At 36.3% G+C, this 18,674-nt stretch overlaps 1 pseudogene; it reads right to left on the bottom strand.

Annotated features, from left to right (window-relative positions):
- Window positions 1-1,369: 1,369 nt before the first annotated feature.
- Window positions 1,370-10,813, bottom strand: LOC140553522 (claudin-10-like; annotated as a pseudogene).
- Window positions 10,814-18,674: the final 7,861 nt, after the last annotated feature.

Genomic DNA, 18,674 nt, shown 5'->3' with positions numbered 1-18,674 from the left:
TTTCATCAAACTAGTTTTGACAGGTCGTCTCGACCAATCAGATCATGCCACGTCATCGAGCCACGCCCCCTGCATGTCCCTCCCTCGACCAATCAGAAGCGTGCATTTTCACCGGAAGTCCCGCCTTCTGGATATCCCTCCTTCCGGAAGTCCCGCCTATTGTGTTGCCGTCCAATGGGATAGCTGGGCACTTTTCATCAAACTAGTTTTGACAGGTCGTCTCGACAAATCAGATCAAGCCACGCCCCCTGCATGTCCCTCCCTCGACCAATCAGAAGCGTGCATTTTCACCAGAAGTCCCGCCTTCTGGATATCCCTCCTTCCGGAAGTCCCGCCTATTGTGTTGCCGTCCAATGGGATAGCTGGGCACTTTTCATCAAACTTATTTGACAGGTCTGTTATCCATTCTCACATACCAATGCCTAGCCGGGGTCAAAAGGTCTGAACGAACCTAGATCCTGATTCATTATCTGAACTTAACTGACTCATGAGTAACTCATCTGTTACTCAAACACCCCACCCCACCCCACACCTGTGCCCATGTGTATGTTTTTGTGTGTGTGTGTGTGTGTGTGTGTGTGTGTGTGTGTGTAAACAAGGGAAGCCTAGCCGGGGTCAAAAGGTCCGAACGAACCTAGACCCTGATTTAGCAGAATATAGATATCCCTTCGGACATCTGTTACCCATTGCCAAACCCATCCTCTGCCACGTGAGAGAGACGGAGAGAGAGTTGATCAGAGATCTATAGACTTTTATTTACGAGTCAATTACGCATTACACGCAATGATTCGGTAACATCATTTAAAAAAGGCGCCCAATCAGGTGACCGAGATACATACGATCAAGCAAATCAGAGTATGCAACGTCATAAGTCTCCACCCATTCATTCAACAGGTCCTGTAGGCCAAAGGATTTAAAGGGTCAGTGTTTTTTGCGGCGGTTAGGGTTAGAAGATAGCCGTAATAATCATGGCGTCCGATACTCCCAAAAAGATGAAACTGAATCTGACTAAAAGGCGATTGCGCTTGAAAGACACAGACACGATTTATGCCTGGCATTTGTCTAACGGCTATTATTTCGGGGTCTATTTTGATCAAGAAAATGACAGAGCTGTGTTGTACAGCGGGCCGACATCAAGTTTTGCGGATGCCTCTGAACTTTTTTTCCTTGCAACGCGATGAATGGCATACTTTCAAAAGACATTTTGGTTGTATGTATACTTATATTAAATTTAGATATTCGGATTGCAAAGTGATATTGTGGATCCTTTTTGTCACAGGTCATCAAAAGCATTTTGTCATCATTATGACCTGCTACATCTTGTTGCCTGTGGATATTGTACATTCATTATTCAAATATTGCACAGGGCTTACCTGGAGTGGAGTCCCTCTTTTCCAGAGAAGTAACACATAACAGCACTTCCAGCTATAATCAGAGATGACCCTCCCCAGCCTATGAACACTGCTGCACCTATTTCAAATCTGAAGAATGAACAAAATCTTCAGCCCACACCACTCCATGTGCAGTGCTTTTCAGAACGGAGAGGAGATGAAGTAATGATGTTAAACAAAAATGTCATGACACAAAACAAAAAAAGTTGAGAGAGAAACGTGTAGGAAGGTAAGGAGATTTGGGCAAATTCTCTCTCTCCCAAACCTTAATTACTTCATAACTTTATAACTACCAACAAAAACCACCTGTTATTTTACTGTGTTTTAGTGAGCAAACATACATTTTGGTTTTTATGCATTCCTAAATGACAAATGTAAAAGGATACAAGCTAGACAAAGCATTGAATGGAGGATCCAGTGTTTACAAAGTTAGATGTTTTGGCAACCGTTTCTACTTTTTGGTTCTTAAAACATTGTATTGACATCATAGTTAAAATGCCAAAGCACTTTGTGAAGTTAAATTAATAACCACTGCTTCTGAGCTCTTCTAAAATGTTGAATTGTGGATGTAGCTGTAGTATGCCTATGACTAACACTTGAAAAGTTACATGCTGCCTGGAAAAAAGTGACCGATCTAGAAGATGTGTCATTGGAACTCAATAAGATGTTTTTACATTAAAATTCAATTTTATCAAGCTAATATCAGCATAAGAATTTATACAATTATAGACTTTACTATTCTAAGAATAAACTCTTGGAAATATGGAGTAGCATGTAAATGTATGGGCACCCCCTGGTCAAAATATTGTTGTTTACTGTGAATTGTTCACAGTAACAACTGATCTTCAAAAAGCATAATTTACAGATAAAAGTCTTTTCAACATTTTAAGGAATGTTATTGTACAATTTTATATGTATAGACCATGCAAGGTGTCCAAACTTTTGTATCAGGCCTTTTTACCTTTTAGAAATGGTACAATTAAAACTAATCTAAAATTAAAACTAATCTAAAGCTTAAATAAAGAAATTACAATTTGTTTAACTTTCATCACTGTGCACAGACATTAATCAGGTGAACTCAAACATGTACATGTCACTGTATAGGAAATAATAATAATAATAAGCTTATAAACTTATAGTTAATAGTTCACCCGCAGACAAACTACATGCTTAAAACATCAACATTTACCTCAAACCTTCAGTTCTCATGCAATTCTGAATAGACCTGCTTATGTGTTTTCTAAACAAGTAGATCACATAAAAAAATAAAATAAAAAATACAGAAAAACTAAAAAGAAAATTCTTTGCCTATTGACTGCATTAGATTTTTAGTCAAACAATCACAGTCAGGCCCAGATTAGATTTAATAGATTATTTAACAACTATCAATAACTGATGAGCAGTTTCAGGTTCAAGGGTGTTTATTAATGATAAGCCTGCTAAAGTGTAAGTGTGGGTGTTTTAAACGTATATATATAAAATGAGGGGAAATCAAAGTAAATGCAATTATGTTTTAATGGCATTAGTATATGTCTTGAACATCACTTTTCAATTGGCTTTACATTTATTTCAAGAAAAGTAAAAATGTAAATTTCTGTGTGAAAGCATGTTCACCACATCTAAAAATAGTTTACTTCTGTGGCTTGTAGTTTGGATCCACATATTGCACCTGTGTTTTATGCTCCACCAGGAGTACAGTATCATACCACTGAACCCTGTGGCACAAAAAGCATTGCATACATTTCTGGAATTATTTTACTATGAATTGAGCAAGAATGAAGTTTGAAGGCATCGTACCTGATGCCATATAGGTCAGGGCAGCTGCAAAAGTTACCCTGGCATTGGCAAGTTCAGAACCTCCAATCTTAGTATATTTCATTCCAATTAAAGCAAGCACAGCTCCCCAGAATCCCATGATTACAGAGACAATAGCCAGGGAACGGCACACATGCAAGAAAACTTAAGAGACAGTGGTGAACTAGTTGCTGAACTTCACTGCACTGTCTAATTCAATCTAAAAACATCTGACATTGGTGGTCAAACTGTATACTGTTTTTTACCTGGCAGTGCTATCATGGATGGGTAATATTTGCAGTCCATCCACAGATTGGAAAAATATTTGACAGTGGTAACAACGGCTTCTCCCACCAGTACTCAGTGGGCAGAGTAGAACAGTTCAGTAACCAGCCACAAAGACAACAAATGAAGCAACCAATCTCCATATACATCATTTCTGTGTGATTAATTTTTTCAAGTCTTGTAATACAAAAAAGACACAAATAGCCAAATCTGAACTCATCATTCACAGTTTTACACAGTAAGCAGTTGGTTTTGCACCATAAGCAGCTTCTTATTGTTGGAGGGGGGGGCTCTAAGTTACTATATCTGAGCTCATAATTCTAATGGGGGCAGTTTCTCTAATTACCATTTACTATGTGAAAAGACATTACTCCTATAGCACAGCCTGTCATAAGGGCTGAAGCTGTGACCAAAAACAGCCTAAAGATTCTGTATCTTGTCCTTTCTCAAAGCCTCAGCTCTTTAAAATAAACTAGCAAATACTGATGATCCTTTTTTACATAGTAGTGCATAAAATACAAAACAGTAAAATACCTGCTGCTTATATTGTAGTTGTTTCTCAGCTCTCATCAGACTGAAAGCAGTACATAAAATGTGCCATGATTCCTTTGTTAAAGCCATACATTTACAAATTTGAATGTTTTGCGTATTACACAAAACTGAAACTCATTTCTAGCAAATTGTCAAAATATTGCATGATTTTCGCAAACAGTCATGACAGCTGGCATGTAATGTGAATGCTAGCTAGTCAGTAAAATTCTGGTGGAAAAAAAAAAAAAAGAAAAAAAAAAAAAAGAAGATCCAAGCCAATAATATTCTCCGGGGCCTTTTTTCTTACCCCCAAGTGTCTAACTTTACATTTTCAATATATAGAAGGAAGATCCTTTTTTATAGTTCACCTTTTGGGCTAAACCATGTATATTAATGGTAGCATGTTCCTGGATATTTTTTTTTATAATAATGAGATGGAATAATGAAAAAACAAACTACTTAATACTTTTAATACACAGTCATTGCCTGTATAATACATGCTGTATAATACATGCCATAACACATTAGGTCTGGCTCTCTATGATTAACGTAAATTTCAATCTTTCTGAGTAATTTTGTTCATTCTATATTAGTTATTGTCCACCATAAAGAATGTTAATAACTATTTGAACAAACAGAATCTAAAGACTCTCAGCACTTAGGTTTGATCCGTCAACATCATTTTAAAATAGAATAGGTCACAGAATGAGCATAATGTATAGAACGGTCATTCTCTTGGGCTTAAATTTTTTTTTTTTTTTTTTTTTTTTTTTTTTAAATGCAGGATGTTGTATACATTTGTAGAGTGACATTTAAAACGTAGGTGTTGGTGATCATCCAACATCCTGAATTAGCAACGCTTCTGTAACTGGATGCAGTCAAAGTCTAGCAACAGTTACAGTTACTCTACCTGTTTTTAATACTTTTTCAGAATACATTTTAGAAAAAACAATGAATAAGCAGGTGTCTGAATACTTTGTCCATATAGTGTATCTTGTATTTGTATTGGGTGTGGTTTGAATATATTGGTGCTATTGAATATTATGTTATGTGAATATTTTTTACTTTACTTATGAATCAAATAAATGGTGAGTAATTATTGATGTGATGACATTGAATGCCACACCTGTTAATATTCTAAATGTCCATACAGTGTTTGTGTGTGTGTGTGTGTGTGTGTGTGTGTGTGTACATTCCTGCAATAATCAATATGATTATGTCCTTGCATGCATGTGTATATTAGATGCCAACATGGTGAGTTTAAGCACCTGGGCCTTTGTGTGTTTCTTTGTATGTGTACACTCTTAAATAGAAACTAATTTGATGACTTTGAATGGCAAACATGTTGATATTCTTTTAGTAAGTATATGGTGAGTATGCATCCTATTGTAAGATCACCTACTCTGCCTGTGTGTGTACTCCTGATCTTGCATGTGTGTCTGGGGGTTGGTGTAAAATTTAGTTAAACATACTATTAGAACTATTTTAGAACTATAGAAATGACAAACATGCTGTAATCTTTGGTTGTTAGATATTTTTCTATAATGTGTCAGCTTGACAGTGTTTACTCTAACTGTGAAATTGGTTATCAGATTGTGATCAGATGTGTGTGCATTACTGGACTTTTGCATGTAAGTCATCAGTGAAATAGTGTGTCATCTATTTCTATTTGAGAAATATATGTACTGGAAATGCCATATATACAGTTGTGTTTAAAATTATTCAACCCCTTGCAGTAAAGTGTTTTAGCAAGTTTGACAAGACATTTAATTTTTATCTTGTTCACAATCAGATCAAATAAGGACCTGTATGATATAGCAATTACAACAATATTTTTTCTAACATTCCAACAAATTTCCTCATTGACAAAAAAAATTATTCAACCCCTTTGTCACATACATCATTAGTACTTTGTAAAACTTCCTTTGGCAGTAATACTGTTCTTTAGTTGGGAACATAGCTTGACAACTATCTTGCAGCGATCTACAGGTATCTTAGCCCATATGTCCTGGGGCAAAGGCCTCCAGTTCATTGACATTCATGGCCAATCCAGAATCTTCCAGCTCTTCTTCTGCATCCAAGCTATTGTAGAATAGGAGGTACACTTGTTTATCGTTGTCCTGTTGAAAGGTCCAACAACTCCCAGGCTTCAGCTTTGTTACTGACGGTGTGACATTTCCAGTACATATATTTCTCAAATAGAAATAGATGACACACTATTTCACTGATGACTTACATGCAAAAGTCCAGTAATGCACACACATCTGATCACAATCTGATAACCAATTTCACAGTTAGAGTAAACACTGTCAAGCTGACACATTATAGAAAAATATCTAACAACCAAAGATTACAGCATGTTTGTCATTTCTATAGTTCTAAAATAGTTCTAATAGTATGTTTAACTAAATTTTACACCAACCCCCAGACACACATGCAAGATCAGGAGTACACACACAGGCAGAGTAGGTGATCTTACAATAGGATGCATACTCACCATATACTTACTAAAAGAATATCAACATGTTTGCCATTCAAAGTCATCAAATTAGTTTCTATTTAAGAGTGTACACATACAAAGAAACACACAAAGGCCCAGGTGCTTAAACTCACCATGTTGGCATCTAATATACACATGCATGCAAGGACATAATCATATTGATTATTGCAGGAATGTACACACACACACACACACACACACACACACACAAACACTGTATGGACATTTAGAATATTAACAGGTGTGGCATTCAATGTCATCACATCAATAATTACTCACCATTTATTTGATTCATAAGTAAAGTAAAAAATATTCACATAACATAATATTCAATAGCACCAATATATTCAAACCACACCCAATACAAATACAAGATACACTATATGGACAAAGTATTCAGACACCTGCTTATTCATTGTTTTTTCTAAAATGTATTCTGAAAAAGTATTAAAAACAGGTAGAGTAACTGTAACTGTTGCTAGACTTTGACTGCATCCAGTTACAGAAACGTTGCTAATTCAGGATGTTGGATGATCACCAACACCTACGTTTTAAATGTCACTCTACAAATTTATACAACATCCTGCATTTAAAAAAAAAAATAAAAAAAATAAAAAAATTTAAGCCCAAGAGAATGACCGTTCTATACATTATGCTCATTCTGTGACCTATTCTATTTTAAAATGATGTTGACGGATCAAACCTAAGTGCTGAGAGTCTTTAGATTCTGTTTGTTCAAATAGTTATTAACATTCTTTATGGTGGACAATAACTAATATAGAATGAACAAAATTACTCAGAAAGATTGAAATTTATGTTAATCATAGAGAGCCAGACCTAATGTGTTATGGCATGTATTATACAGCATGTATTATACAGGCAATGACTGTGTATTAAAAGTATTAAGTAGTTTGTTTTTTTCACTATTCCATCTCATTATTATAAAAACAATATCCAGGAACATGCTACCATTAATATACATGGTTTAGCCCAAAAGGTGAACTATAAAAAAGGATCTTCCTTCTATATATTGAAAATGTAAAGTTAGACACTTGGGGGTAAGAAAAAAGGCCCCGGAGAATATTATTGGCTTGGATCTTCTTTTTTTTTTTTTCTTTTTTTTTTTTTTCCACCAGAATTTTACTGACTAGCTAGCATTCACATTACATGCCAGCTGTCATGACTGTTTGCAAAAATCATGCAATATTTTGACAATTTGCTAGAAATGAGTTTCAGTTTTGTGTAATACGCAAAACATTCAAATTTGTAAATGTATGGCTTTAACAAAGGAATCATGGCACATTTTATGTACTGCTTTCAGTCTGATGAGAGCTGAGAAACAACTACAATATAAGCAGCAGGTATTTTACTGTTTTGTATTTTATGCACTACTATGTAAAAAAGGATCATCAGTATTTGCTAGTTTATTTTAAAGAGCTGAGGCTTTGAGAAAGGACAAGATACAGAATCTTTAGGCTGTTTTTGGTCACAGCTTCAGCCCTTATGACAGGCTGTGCTATAGGAGTAATGTCTTTTCACATAGTAAATGGTAATTAGAGAAACTGCCCCCATTAGAATTATGAGCTCAGATATAGTAACTTAGAGCCCCCCCCTCCAACAATAAGAAGCTGCTTATGGTGCAAAACCAACTGCTTACTGTGTAAAACTGTGAATGATGAGTTCAGATTTGGCTATTTGTGTCTTTTTTAAATCTTTAAAAAAAAATTATTTTTATATTACATAAACTATTACCTATATCTGCTGTTTTAATTGTATTACAAGACTTGAAAAAATTAATCACACAGAAATGATGTATATGGAGATTGGTTGCTTCATTTGTTGTCTTTGTGGCTGGTTACTGAACTGTTCTACTCTGCCCACTGAGTACTGGTGGGAGAAGCCGTTGTTACCACTGTCAAATATTTTTCCAATCTGTGGATGGACTGCAAATATTACCCATCCATGATAGCACTGCCAGGTAAAAAACAGTATACAGTTTGACCACCAATGTCAGATGTTTTTAGATTGAATTAGACAGTGCAGTGAAGTTCAGCAACTAGTTCACCACTGTCTCTTAAGTTTTCTTGCATGTGTGCCGTGCCCTGGCTATTGTCTCTGTAATCCTGGGATTCTAGGGAGCTGTGCTTGCTTTAATTGGAATGAAATATACTAAGATTGGAGGTTCTGAACTTGCCAATGCCAGGGTAACTTTTGCAGCTGCCCTGACCTATATGGCGTTAGGTATGATGCCTTCAAACTTCATTCTTGTTCAATTCATAGTAAAATAATTCCAGAAATGATGCAATGCTTTTTGTGCCACAGGGTTCAGTGGTATGATACTGTACACAGGTGCAATATGTGGATCCAAACTACAAGCCACAGAAGTAAGCTATTTTTAGATGTGGTGAACATGCTTTCACACAGAAATTTAAATTTTTACTTTTCTTGAAATAAATGTAAAGCCGATTGAAAAGTAATGTTCAAGACATATACTAATGCCATTAAAACATGCATTTGCATTTACTTTGATTTCCCCTCATTTTATATATATACGTTTAAAACACCCACACTAACGCTTTAGCAGGCTTATCATTAATAAACACCCTTGAAACTGAAACTGCTCATCAGTTATTGATAGTTGTTACATAATCTATTAAATCTAATCTGGGCCTGATTGTGATTGTTTGACCAAAAATCTAATGCAGTCAATAAGCAAAGAATTTTCTTTTTAGTTTTCTGTATTTTTTTTTTTTTTTTTTTTATGTGATCTACTTGTTTAGAAAACACATAAGCAGGTCTATTCAGAATTGCATAAGAAATGAAGGTTTGAGGTAAATGTTGATGTTTTAAGCATGTAGTTTGTCTGCGGGTGAACTATTAACTATAAGTTTATACGCTTATTATTATTATTATTTCCTATACAGTGGCATGTACATGTTTGAGTTCACCTGATTAATGTCTGTGCACAGTGATGAAAGTTAAACAAATTGTAATTTCTTTATTTAAGCTTTAGATTAGTTTTAATTTTAGATTAGTTTTAATTTTACCATTTCTAAAAGGTAAAAGGGCCTGATACAAAAGTTTGGACACCTTGCATGGTCTATACATATACAATTGTACAATAACATTCCTTAAAATGTTGAAAAGACTTTTATCTGTAAATTATGCTTTTTGAAGATCAGTTGTTACTGTGAACAATTCACAGTAAACAACAATATTTTGACCAGGGGGTGCCCATACATTTACATGCTACTCCATATTTCCAAGAGTTTATTCTCAGAATAGTAAAATGACATTTCTGAAAGGTAAAGTTTATAATTGTATAAATTTTTTATGCCGGTATAAGCTTGATAGAAATTAAAGATAAAAGGGCCTGATACAAAAGTTTGGACACCTTGCATGGTCTATACTTAGTAACACCTCCAAAGATTCCTTTGTAAAAAATGGTTAAACGTTTTTCATGGTGCTATTTTTTTTTCACTTTATATTTGTACAAAACAAAAATTGTACAATAACATTCCTTAAAATGTTGAAAAGACTTTTATCTGTAAATTATGCTTTTTGAAGATCAGTTGTTACTGTGAACAATTCACAGTAAACAACAATATTTTGACTAGGGGTGCCCATACATTTACACGCTACTCCACATTTCCAATAGTTTATTCTTAGAATAGTAAAGTCTGTAATTGTATAAATTTTTATGCTGATATTAGCTTGATAAAATTGAATTTTAATTTAAAAACATCTTATTGAGTTCCAATGACACATCTTCTAGATCGGTCACTTTTTTCCAGGCAGCATGTAACTTTTCAAGTGTTAGTCATAGGCATACTACAGCTACATCCACAATTCAACATTTTAGAAGAGCTCAGAAGCAGTTGTTATTAATTTAACTTCACAAAGTGCTTTGGCATTTTAACTATGATGTCAATACAATGTTTTAAGAACCAAAAAAGTAGAAACAGTTGCCAAAACATCAAACTTTGTAAACACTGGATCCTCCATTCAATGCTTTGTCTAGCTTGTATCCTTCTACATTTGTCATTTAGGAATGCATAAAAACCAAAATGTATGTTTGCTCACCAAAACACAGTAAAATAACAGGTTGTTTTTATTGGTAGTTATAAAGTTATGAAGTAATTAAGGTTTGGGAGAGAGAGAATTTGCCCAAATCTCCTTTCCTTCCTACACGTTTCTCTCTCAACTTTTTTGTTTTGTATCATGACATTTTTGCTTAACATCATTACCTCATCTCCTCTCCGTTCTTAAAAGCACTGCACATGGAGTGGTGAGGGCTGAAGATTTTGTTCATTCTTCAGATTTGAAATAGGTGCAGCAGTGTTCATAGGCTGGGGAGGGTCATCTCTGATTATAGCTGGAAGTGCTGTTATGTGTTACTTCTCTGGAAAAGAGGTAAGCCCTGTGCAATATTTGAATAATGAATGTACAATATCCACAGGCAACAAGATGTAGCAGGTGATAATGATGACAAAATGCTATTGATGACCTGTGACAAAAAGGATCCACAATATCACTTTGCAATCCGAATATCTAAATTTAATATAAGTATACATACAACCAAAATGTCTTTTGAAAGTATGCCATTCATCGCGTTGCAAGGAAAAAAGTTCAGAGGCATCCGCAAAACTTGATGTCGGCCCGCTGTACAACACAACTCTGTCATTTTCTTGATCAAAATAGACCCTGAAATAATAGCCGTTAGACAAACGCCAGGCATAAATCGTGTCTGTGTCTTTCAAGCGCAATCGCCTTTTAGCCAGAGTCAGTTTCATCTTTTTGGGAGTATCGGACGCCATGATTATTACGGCTATCTTCTAACCCTAACCGCCGCAAAAAACACTGACCCTTTAAATCCTTTGGCCTACAGGACCTGTTGAATGAATGGGTGGAGACTTATGACGTTGCATACTCTGATTTGCTCGATCGTATGTATCTCGGTCACCTGATTGGGCGCCTTTTTAAATGATGTTACCGAATCATTGCGTGTAATACGTAATTGACTCGTAAATAAAAGTCTATAGATCTCTGATCAACTCTCTCTCCGTCTCTCTCACGTGGCACAGGATGGGTTTGGCAATGGGTAACAGATGTCCGAAGGGATATCTATATTTTGCTGACTCAGGGTCTAGGTTCGTTCGGACCTTTTGACCCCGGCTAGGCTTCCCTTGTTTACACACACACACACACACACACACACACACATACACAAACACATACACATGGGCATGGGCACAGGTGTGGGGTGGGGTGGGGTGCTTGAGTAACAGATGAGTTACTCATAACTCAGATAAGTTCAGATAATGAATCAGGGTCTAGGTTCGTTCGGACCTTTTGACACCGGCTAGGCTTCCCTTGTTTACACACAAACACATACACATACACATGGGCACAGGTGTGGGGTGGGGTGGGGTGTTTGAGTAACAGATGAGTTACTCATAAGTCAGATAAGTTCAGATAATGAATCAGGGTCTAGGTTCGTTCAGACCTTTTGACCCCGGCTAGGCATTGGTATGTGAGAATGGATAACAGACCTGTCAAAAAAGTTTGATGAAAAGTGCCCAGCTATCCCATTGGACGGCAACACAATAGGCGGGACTTCCGGAAGGAGGGATATCCAGAAGGCGGGACTTCCGGTGAAAATGCACGCTTCTGATTGGTCGAGGGAGGGACATGCAGGGGGCGTGGCTTGATGACGTGGCATGATCTGATTGGTCGAGACGACCTGTCAAAACTAGTTTGATGAAAAGTGCCTCCTATATCTCTCTCTGACGTGTCCTGCATAAATGAGTAAACTGCAAAAAACTGTACTAAAATCCCTGATGTAAAAGCAGATAACATTATTGGCTAATATCTTTCTCTGCATAGACACATCAACAGAGACATATGCTTGTGATTCCAAAACTCAGGGAGTTTGAGAACAACATTGGCTGGGGTTTGGCTAAACACAGCATGAAGGCAAAAATATATTTAGTTTTATATATTTAATTTTTTTCTGAATTAAGAAATAAGAAGCAGTCTTGTTGCTGTTATTGCACACCTGTTGATGTTGGTTACTTAAATGGTTTGAGTCAATGCCTGAGCCTCCAACACAGTAAAGGTCAAAACTCAAAATTAGAATCAAAAACAACTCCATTTCATCCTGTTTTCAGGAGTCAAGATCTCACCCCAGTGATGCCATAGCTGTTCGTGGCCAGTGGTCTCAAAAAACATAACTAGCCTTTTTCTATCTGGGTAGATAGGATGGCTCTCTCTCCCCATGCTAGCCATTGTGGACATCTGTTAGCTGACATAAGTGCATAATGCAGTTAGTGTTCTCCTCCAAGTGCATTAAGCTCTGGTTGTGTTGTGTTGGCAAATGTTTGAAAAGATATGTTTGAGCTTGACGTGTTTTTGAGAAAGGATATGCTAGCCTTCACCTTCCAAGTCCTGGGAGGATTGTATGATGAGGCAGTCCAAGCTAATGGGGAAACTGCAAATTATTCATTGGGGGGACAAGAAACCACAAGGAAACTGTCAAGCCAAGCTGAGGCAAAATCGTTTCCAAAGTCGTTTCTGTGGGGAGGATTTAAAGATGGAGCAATCTCCCTCTCTCTCTTTCGTGTCATATGAATGGTGGAGAGGGGAGGGGAAGGTGACAGAGTAAAAGACAACAGCAGAATATATTGTGGTTATTGGTTTAGTTTTGTTTTCACATGTTTTTTAAAATAAAATAAATGTCTGCTGTCATCTCCCTCTGTCTCCAGAGTCCTCCTTTCTCATGGGGTAGCCGGCATGCTACACCTTGCTATTCCACTTTTTGAGCTAAGCACTGACCTAGCCCAACTGTGCCCAATTCTTTTTCTAGGGGGAATTAGTCCAGAACAGATTGGTGGTTCTCAGGCTCTAGTACACCGTCTGTGTGTGCTTTTCAACAATCCACACATTGGCCATGTGTGTTGTTTAATAGCAAATTGCAGAGGGAAATATTCAGATGCTACAGGGAAACTGTAGACTGAGTTAATTTAGAGAAAACTTTCAGGACAGGATGCCTTGGTAATGCAGTATTAATTTACTAAAAATACTGGTTAATTATCACAAAGATTGACTACAATAACTGAAGAAGTCTTTTTGGTGACATTTGATGACCCAAGGTCAGTACACGTTTTCATTCCATTCCAAATGATCACTCAATAAAAATATGGCATCAAACTTATTATTCCAATTCTCATGCATTAGTCAGTAATATTTTAAATGTGAATCTCTAAAGCAGAAGACATTCAGCAAGTTTTTCTGCATTAAAGAGGACCCATTTCTAACGCGAGCATTAACACACAGCTTGTATAATCTCTATAGAAAAGAACTGACCAAGAGAACGGGTGTTCTTGAACAGACACAAGTACATGAGCCTAAAGTGCTCAAGTCCTCAAAATCTATTTTACCATCCACACAACTTCTCTCAGTAGGGGCAGTTTGACCAACTTGCTTCCAGAAAGCCTGGTAAGATATGGTGAATGGACATTATGCTCAGGTATGTGCAGCAGTAAACATCAATATCATGAAGACCATAATTAAGAAAAGTCTTCTACTAATAATTAGTTAGCACCTACTATAAATTATTGAGAAAGTATCATTAATCATTCAGTATTCACTGGGAATTATTTAGTTATCACTAAGAATTATCAGTAAATATGGATTACTCAATATCTACTGGGAATTATTCAGTATCGACTATGAATCTAAAGCAGCATTATGTGAGAATTGGCATTTCTTACTCCAGGCCTTCCCCTATGGTTGGGAAGTGGAATTCACACTGTGAGCCACCACTGAGGCATACATGTTTCATGTGGATTTCATAAGCTGAGAGAAACAGAACCTTCACTGCAAGGCATGTGGACTGAGGTGGTAGGTAAATATTACAGAATTATACACAAATATAGTTACACAGCATAATGCCATTCTTGCGAGTGCTATCCTGCCCTGCTTCAACACAGTTACATGTGGCAGTTTATGGCGCGCTGAGCCCAACAACAATAGCGGCACTACTCTTTCTGTTACAGATCAGTGGAGCATTTGATTTTAAGCTGTTATTTTAAGACAAAAATGCCACATAATGTCAGTGAGGACAGCGCCTCAATCTAGACATCCCTGAACAGAACAGAAAAGACGCTACAGGCACCTCCAGAGCTGGAAGTGTGCTACACTGACAATGCTACAACTGAAATGTGGGGGAATAAGATGTTATACACTATTATGATACTCATTTTAGTCCTCTACAACAGGAAAGATGCCTACATGGCATTCTTCCAAAAATGACTTCACATAAAACATTTTCAATTGTTTGCAGATTTTTCTATCTAACAGTGTCATGTCATTGCCTTTGCCCACAGTTGATGTGGTGAAATGCTAAATACTAAACAAAGGTGTTAACCATTTTATTGTAGTTACCTTAACCCACATGATCCCACCAGCTGTAAATTAATTCATATTAAACATTCTAGCTTTCACTAAGGTTGCGTTCACAGTATACGCTCATATCTCTTGGTAAATTTGACTTTTTTGCTCAGATGGTCTTTATAAGACCCATGTGTGAACTAGGGTTCGCAAGGACTACCTAAAAATACTCATGTTGTTGCTGTGGGAAGTAGTCATCAAGTTGAAGGCAGTTATTGTGTTGTGATTCAACACAAAACAATACAATCAAATCAAAAAGGGGAATAACTTCATTTTAATCATCACCAGCCAATCAACTGGCCTGTAACTTCCATAACCAAAAAAGTAAGGTTTTAAACACACATTTCCTTCCTCATGTTTACCTGCCTGGTCACTATAATAGCTGGCTGCAGGCCACAGTGGATAACGACTACTAAACCAAAACTCCTCCTTTTCCAGCATGAGAAGTAGGTGTCTGATGTGAATGGTTAAAGGTGATTTTTTCTTTTTTTTTTAACAGGTATGGTTGTGGCCAAAGTTTGTTTTACATTGTGATTTTTTGTGTACTATGCAACATTAAATAGATCACATCCTATTGGTCTCTGTGTTTGTGTTACAGATGATATAACTGTAAGAATGGCATATATTTTCCTTCACCTGATTCTGAGTACAGATTCACCCTGTATTACACAATGTAGCAGTATTATAGTTTCATTAGACAGTTTGTTGAGAATTTGTAGATAGCCTATAAGTAGGCAATCCAAATAAAGTCTTAATGACTAAAATAGAACTGGGCAAAATAGATTCCTTTAATTACTAATATTCTTGAGTAGAAGTGAAAGTGTTGGCATTTCAGAATTACAAAACCATTATTTGACTTGAACCTCAGGGAAATCTGAAGTGTCTCTTCATTATTATTAATTTATTCCCAGCCGTTGGGATTGTGTGTGTTAAGGCCATGACAGTTAAACACCCGCATGCTTATATCCAGCACTGATATGACAAACCATTCAGAGTAGAGAACAATTTATAGAAACAAAAGCCAGCCAGCAGTGCAGAATTGAAGCATGAAGCTCTGAGCTGATAATTAAAGAAGGAATAATGCAGAAGCAGATACGTGAACATTCATTTTAAGAACTTCTACATTCAGTCATAAATGTTTTAAAATGTATTTGAGGATGTGTTCAAACATCATATAATCTAAATTTTTCAACATTGTCCTTAATTGCTCTCAAATGTTATTTTATTAATGTATAACTGAGAAAAATATCAACCCGTCAAAGCTTTCCTTCATATATCAGCCACACTCTTCCGCTGTGGGCAGTTATACTTTATTAATAAGTGCAATGAAACATTCATTCATATGAATATGGGGAAATCCTTTGCAAATGTGTGTAAAATTTATCTTATGAATATTATAACAGAAGATATATACAGTGCCCTACAATGTATCCAATCCCCTTAAATTTCTCTGGATTACAAATTACTTGGGGACACTTTATTTAAAGTGATTTTTTTAGATTATCCAAACACTCATTAGACTCTCAGTAACATCTCAATGATGTACCAGCATCTGATCATTCAGTTATCAAGAGACCTTTATTGAAGACTTCTACTGAATTCAGGTGTTTTTCTCTTTATTTGGAGACTCTAGTTTTAGAGCTATAGATGTTCACCTGAGAAATCACTGATCATCTAACATGTCTAATACAGACCATCTCAATATCCCTAACATCCTACTGCTGACTCCAGTCAGTGTTATTGTGTCAGTGTCAGTAGGTTATTGTAAGTAATGCATTAACAGAACATCTTATCTCAGATATTTACCTCAATGTATTTGGTGGCTTCACTACTGCTACATCATTAATATGCTCTTGATGTTACTGATATTTCTACAAAAGTCACTCAAAATAAAGTGTTACCAATGACTCTTACACATATTGTTCCAGCCAAGTACATCTTCAAAGTCAAAAGTCATACTTGTCAAAAAAGGTAATACTGAAACACACTGCTTGCATAAGTATTAAGATTATTCAAACTAGAACTTCCTAGAAGTTCCTAGAAGAATTTTTAAGTATTGCCTTTCTTTCTAGTCAACCTCTCATACAGTTCTATGCAGAGTTTTAGACCGAATAGTTACGCAGTTTTCAGTTAGTAGCTTTTATCACAGATTTTTCTACATTTTCCTAAATAAAATAATTTTAAGGGCTGCTCTTTTAAAATCAAATATAAAATAAAGTATCATTTGTAACACATATGGGTCTTATTACCTCTAAGGGGGTTGAATACATTTGTAAATCACTGCACATTTTTAGGCAATGTCTCTAATTGCAGCAAACTATACTTATGAAGTATAGAAATTATACTATTATACTATTATAGAAATTACATATTAGTCCTGTTGTGCATGTGCTTAGGCTCTATAAATAAGCATGAGGACACAAAACAATGTTCATTAGAATGTTTGCAGCCATTGCAGTGTATTATAAGCATCATCACAAAGTAGCCTAACTTATTAAACATTATTATACAGAACTAAATATCAATGTATTGTTAGTGTATGGGAGAAATATTGCTCATGTTAAGCAGTTATCCTAATTGCATAATACAGTTCTATAGGAAAGCTGCACCCTAGTCATTAGGGATGTACATTATTTTTAAGTAAGGAGGAAGTACACCAAGTCCTTTCGTAATAAAGATGACAGTTGTGCTGTGTTTAAAGTCTCTGGTGAGGGCAGATGCTGTAAGGGAACAGAGATTTTCTCTGCAGTGGCCTCTATTTTTAATGGAATGACAAAAGAAGAAAGAGGGGAGATTGCACAGGCTTTCAGCTGAAGTAATCACAGAGCTGATGATTGAGTGACATGAGAGAGGAAGTCTAGGTCTGACAGACGGTCGTCAGGCTGAAAGAAGAGCCATGGCGCTGTCACTTCTGTTCATCTTCTCTCAGACGACCATCTCCAACCCTATAACCTCACAGCTGGAGGTTAATGCACAGTGTCCGTCCCTGAGTGGACATCAGCAACTGTGTTAGAACCAATAAATGCCTAATACATAACTGCTGATTGACTCCACTACCCCATGTCTCTAAGCTCTGGAATTGCTAGAGCCAGGACTTGAGTGCAGCCTCAGATTTCAGAAGTATTTAGGCTTTTCTTAATCTCAACAGTATTTATTCTCTTACTTGTAATATATTACATTGTATTTTCTCTCTGATTTGTCTTGGACTTAACAGTATTTGTCTTCAAATGTATGTGTACTTGGACATGGTCTTGATCTTTGTGCACAGATTTGAGTGTTGCTTTTCATTGTCTCAAACATGTCATGGTTTGTAATTGTACTCGAACTTGTCCCTCAAAAAATACCATAATCCAAATAAAACTGAATCACATTTACAAACAGCAGTGCAATAACATATCCGCTGTATTAGAAACAGCACCTAAAGTTATGGTGGAAAATCAGTGTGGCTTGTAGAAAGGCCATTGCTCTCACTCCTGAATATCACATTCACAAGTTTTTGAGTCTAATTGGTTGGAACATGCCATGTTTTGTGAGAATGCTGCATAGTCTTTTTGCATGAACTGTCTGCCTTAATTAGTCACACCTCTCTGTTCACATTTGTCTTTCTGCTCCATCTATAATCATGTCCTCACACTGATACAGGCCATTTTTCATACAAACACTAATCATGTCATACTCGACTTTAAATTGATTAACTCAAAATGAATTGCTTTCACCCAGAG

Source organism: Salminus brasiliensis, chromosome 1 (genome assembly GCF_030463535.1).
Source record: "Salminus brasiliensis chromosome 1, fSalBra1.hap2, whole genome shotgun sequence".
Taxonomy (NCBI): domain Eukaryota; kingdom Metazoa; phylum Chordata; class Actinopteri; order Characiformes; family Bryconidae; genus Salminus; species Salminus brasiliensis.
This window is presented reverse-complemented; position numbering and strand designations above follow the sequence as displayed.